Here is a 5,736-nt window from a genome sequence, read left to right on the forward strand (position 1 = left end):
AACCACTGAGCCACCCCGTCGTCCCTCTAATGACTTTTTGTTGTTCTGATTGTTGCTGTTTTGGTAAATCATATTTCCCCATTAACTTTCAAATCACTATTTAAGATATATTTCCATTATAGAAATTCAAAATAAGCTTTTTAATTATTTTTTTAATTTGGACAAAAGTGCAGTGAAAATGGCAACCAAGTCTGTGCTAAATGTAGTACTGAGGGCAATTTTGCATAGATTTATGATAATTTCATCAGCTCCAGGCAGTCTTTTCTTCTTCTTTCCTTCTTTCCTTCTTTCATTCTTTCTTTCTTTCTTTTTTTAAGATTTAATTTATTTATTCATGAGAGACACACAGAGAGAGGCAGAGACACGGGCAGAGGGAGAAGCAGGCTCCCTGCAGGGAGCCCGATGTGGGACTCATCCCAGGACCCCAGGATCACGCCTTAACGCTCAACTGCGGAGCCACCCAGGCGTCCCTCCAGGCAGTCTTTTCTATTCTTAAGTTCAACGTATCCTTCTCCAGTAAGAAAGATTTCTTAAGCTTGAAGACCATCCTCGGTGGATTCAGATTGCTTGGGTCGGTCCAGCATCCAGCACTCCTGCTAATAGCACCTAAATATACTTCTTCCTTCTTCGGCAAACCATTTTGACTCCGTCTATGTGGTTGGGGTCGAGTGACCCATCCCCAGCTCCAGGGATGGGCAAGTAAGTGACCCATATCTGATCAGAGTACCACCTGCCCTGGCCAAAGTGGCACATAGGTGGACACAGGCCAACGGGATTCAATTCTGGTTCTCTGAACGGAATGGGACAGAGACAGTCCCTCCCTCTTTCCTTGACTGAGAGGATGGAAGCGTGTCATGCCTTTCTGCACTCTTGCCCCCACAAGATGAAAATGGAAAGGAAACACAGAAAAGCAAAAGTGGGAGACAGCGAGATGACGTCCACAGGCATAATTTGAACGTCAGTGCCATCATACAGTTAGGGCAGGGGTGAAAACTTTTTTTTATAAAGGGTCAACTAGTAAACATGTTAGGTTTTGCGGGCCTGTGGTCTCTGTTGTGACTACTCTGCTCTCCTCATAGCACAAACACAGCCACAGATGATATGTAACCTAATGAGCAAGGCTATGTTCCAAAAATTTTATTTATAGATAGTGATATTTGAATTTCACATAATTTGTATGTGCCCTAAAACATTATCCTTCTTTGGTTTTTGTTTTTGATTTTGGTTTTTTTTCTCCAACCATTTAAAAAGTGCAAAAAACCCCTCCTAACTTGCTGGCTTTACAACAGGCCATCAGCCAGATTGGCTCCCAGACTGTCCTTGCCAACACCACTCAAGGCTTTTCAGTAGCCAGTAGCCAGTAGCCAGCTTGTAAATTCTCTTTTTTGCCTTAAATCAATCAGAGTGTGGGGGTTCTTTGTTTTGTTTTTTTTCTGTCATTTGCAAGTGAAAGAGTCCTGACCTTATCCCACACCTGGGATTTAGTTTCTCTTTCTTTTTAGCTTAAACAATTAAGAGATCTAGAGAACTCCTAGAAACGAATGTGTAAGACACTCTCCTCACACTTGCTAAGGTGGGAAAAAATGTTTAACAAGATCTCAGCTGGGACTTTCGGGATACATCGCTTCCACATCCATATGAAAAATTAATTGAAAAAGAGAATAGTGTAGTTTGTTATAAATTTACTAATTTAAAAAAATTACTAACATAAGAGCCTGAAATTTAACAAAAAGAACTTATTTCAGAATGGCGTATTTGTGTTTGCCGCTTTCCAGATTGATCTCCTTTGACTAGAAAGTACCATATTATATTTTAATATTAGGATTTTCGCCATTGTCTCAGATGGAAGTTATTACCAGCCCAGAGTATATTGCACACAGTGCTTTTGACAATATCCTCAATCATTTACTCCTAATTATTTACTCCTAATAATTGTCTCTGTCAATCTGCATGTATCTTCCTTTTTATTTATTTATTTATTTATTTATTTATTTATTTAGATTTTATTTAGTCATGAGAGAGAGACAGAGACCCAGAGACAGGCAGAGACACAGGCAGAGGGAGAAGCAGGCTTCCTGTGGGGATCCCGATGCTGTGGGACTCGATTCCAGAACCCTGGGATCACCACCTGAGCCAAAGGCAGACACACTCAGCCGCTGAGCCCCCAGGTGCCCCTGCAGGTATCTTTCTTTCTGCCCCTTACCTCTTCATTAGTCATTAAGTCGGTTCTTGGTGTTTTAAAAACTGATCATTTAATTTAAAGCAAAGTGGCAACAAAGAAAAATAAACAAATATAATAAATTGATCTCTATGCTAATCATTAACTCAAAATCCCCTACAAGCTTGAAATACATGTTTAAATTACTTTTAAGAAGAGGAAATTTGGGGATCCCCTGGGTGGCTCAGTGGCTGATCATCTGCCTTTGGCCCAGGGTGTGATCCTGGAGTCCTGGGATCAAGTCCCACAACGGGGTCCCTGCATTGAGCCTCCTTCTCCCTCTGCCTGTGTCTCTCATGAATAAATAAATAAATAAAATCTTCCAAAAAAAAAAAGAGGAAATTGATTTTGTCGCCACAATGTGCATCTTATAAAGTTGACATTTCAATTATCAGATGTGCAAAAAATGAGATATAAATCTGTATCAAAACGCTAACAGAGCCTTAACTTAAAAAAAAAAAAAAACGAATGACCTGCTGCCTTTGTTCTCTACCCTGGCAAAATCACTACTTATATGTTTGCATGTTATCACTCAGGAAGATGATTTTTACACTTAACATTGTCATCATTACACCCAAACCTGTGCATATGTGTGGGGCACCTACGTCTGACCATGGGACTCCTGATTTGGGCTCAAGTCATGATCTCAGGATCTGAGATTGAGCCCATGCTCAGTGGGCAGTCTGCTGGAGATTCGTTCTCTCTCCCTCGCCCTCTGCCCCTCCCTCCCTCGCTCCCTCCCTAATTTCTCTCATAAATAAATACATAAATAAATAAATAAATAAATAATAAATAAATAAATAAAATCTTCCAATTTCAATTTGCCATGGAAATTCTGCATTGCTTCAGGTTTCTGCAGTCTTCAGAATGACCATTTTATTGGCAACATTACATTACAAAATATTACTTTTCCTTTATATAGAAAGCAGAAAGATTGTATTTCCTTGATGTTCTAGAAAATGCTCCCCTGAATATTCACATGGGGTCTCCGAATCCATTTACAGTCTCTGAGGACCATTAAAGAGCTCCTTCACCATTTCCTTCTTGGTTATTAGGCAGCTCCTTCTTGATTTAGTAACTGTGCTCTGCGGGGGCCAGATCCTGCAGGTTGTTCACCCGCTTTATGAGTACACCAAAAACAAAAGCAGTAATTCCATTACAAGTCCTTTAGCTAAACATAAATTTCTTGCATTTAACCAGAGATGTCTGTTCCCCTCAGAGCAGCGTGCACATCCCCTGTGAAGACAGCCTTGGCTCTGGGGGTGGGGGTGGGAGGGGCTGGGAGGTTTCAGGACTTTGCAAGCACCTCCCATTCTCCCTTTAGCCCCCTCTCCCCTCCACCCTGCAGTCAGGAGGGCTCAGACCTCCAGCCGGGAGGGCCGCCAGTGCAGCAGCAGCCTTGGGGAGCTGATGTCTGGAGCCAGTGTCCCTGGACTGCAGAAATACTACATTTTCTTGCATTGGGTCACCTTTATGGTTTCTGCAGAACTTGAGGACTCTTCAAGCTCCTCTGGTCTCTTAAACAGTCTGAAAGGAGCTGTGAACAAATTCTCAGCAGGAGGGAAATGAGACTGAGGACTCACCCATCCTGGGAAGTCCAGGAGGGCAAGGGAGCCTCTCCCCAGGTCTTGTTGGACTGAGAACCGCATGATTTCTGTCGTAAAGGCTAGATTGGGACAGGAGCAGGTGGTTGTTTCTCCCTGACAGGTTAGATGGCAGATGGCCGGCTGTGCTGTTTGTCTATCTGTCCCATGCCTTGAAAGGTGGCATTTGGATGAGCACTACATTATCGACTTGTTGCTTTAAAAGTAAATTCAGTGGCTCCAAGGCTATATACATATTTTTAAAGATCCTGGAGTGCGATTGTGTTTTTTTCCCCATGTTGTTCTCAAAATTTTAGGATGCTACCAAAAGGAATAAATAAATGTCCAGCTTCACCCTGAATGCACTGACCCTACTTATATAAAATCACTGAAAAGTGATTAAGTTTTCTCTTCTTTGATTCCTGAGAAAGAAAAATATTTTTCATTTCTATTTGTTTTATTCCCATTTGAGCTATACTTTCATGTTTCAAGTCCCCTTATTTAGATGGGTTTTGTTTTGTTCTTCATTGTCGTGTGTAATTCTGTCTGAATTCTTCTCTGGTTATCTTTCTTTGCTGTCCTTCCCATTACAGATTTTTATGTATGGATTGTGCTCCACTTCCTTTTACATTTTCACCTGAGATAGGTGGTAAATATCCTCACTTTTAATACCATGTATATTTACTTTAGGCTATTACAAACGTATCACTTTATATATCTATTAATCAAACATATTACAGATCCTAATTAAGTTGGTAATTAATGTTGTATTTTGTGTGTAGTTTTTCCAATCTTTGCTAGCTTAGTTGGAAATTCTATCATCTCTGTGATTTTCATTTTAGCTACAGTTAAACATTTTTAAGCTATTTTATCCATGTTTGTGAGAAACAGAGTGTGCAATTTCATTAATATTTGGTATCCCCGTTAATCTTCAAGAGGTCAGAAAAAAAAGTGCACCGCCCTGAAGATTGAGCACTAATTTTCATCCACTAATTAACATCACATTTTTTTTATTTATTTATTCATGATAGACATAGAGGGAGAGAGGCAGAGACACAAGCAGAGGGAGAAGCAGGCTCCATGCAGGGAGCCCGACGTGAGACTCGATCCTGGGACTCCAGGATTGTGCCCTGGGCCAAAGGCAGGCACCAAACCACTGAGCCACCCAGGGACCCGCTTAACATCACATTTTTAAGGCTGAAGTAGACTGTAAGCACTCTTCTAGTAAATTCCAGGTGTGTTGTGTTATCTATAAGTCAAAGTCATTTGATTACAATGAGACAACCACTAGGAACTCATTTTCTGTTGTTTTCCTTGGACTGGTTGAGTCATGGTAAGAAGACAGCAGGATATAGAGTACACCTGAACTGTCTTACTCATGCCAATAACTGATATCACGTCCAGTCTTACCTCTAGATACCACCCAAATGAAATTATAGGAAGTCTGAAACATCAATAAAGATTATTGTTTTCAATTAGCAATAATCACGCCTTGGATAAACCTCATTGGCTACGATACTGCCACCTTGCAAAGCTAAAGATTATTGTTATGCTAAGCTTTTAGTTTCCTAAAATACAACAGGATTTAGAGAAATGTGTCACCAACTTCTTCCCTTTTCTAGCTATAGGTACACACTTCCATGTAGAAATGAGAAGTAAGCATGACTATAGCGTCTGAATGTGTCAAGTTATGGCCAAGAAACTGTCTTTGTAACATCTGCTTTGGGGCACCTGGGTGGCTCAGTCAGGTAAGCATCTATCTTGGGGACAGGTCATGATCCTGGCCTGGGATCAAGCCCTGCTCCCCGCTCAGTGGGGATCCTGCTTCTCCCACTCCCTCTGCTTGTGTTCTCTCTCTCCTTCTCTTTCTCTCTCTGCTAAATAAATAAATAAGATCTTTTAAAAATTTAAACAAATATACTATCTGCTTTACCT

The 5,736-nt window shown here is 40.9% G+C and overlaps 1 pseudogene; it reads right to left on the reverse strand.

Annotated features, from left to right (window-relative positions):
- Positions 1–5,155: 5,155 nt before the first annotated feature.
- Positions 5,156–5,337, reverse strand: LOC129494445 (U4 spliceosomal RNA; annotated as a pseudogene).
- Positions 5,338–5,736: the final 399 nt, after the last annotated feature.

This window comes from Nyctereutes procyonoides, unplaced genomic scaffold (assembly GCF_905146905.1).
Source record: "Nyctereutes procyonoides isolate TBG_1078 unplaced genomic scaffold, NYPRO_anot_genome, whole genome shotgun sequence".
Classification (NCBI taxonomy): Eukaryota; Metazoa; Chordata; class Mammalia; order Carnivora; family Canidae; genus Nyctereutes; species Nyctereutes procyonoides.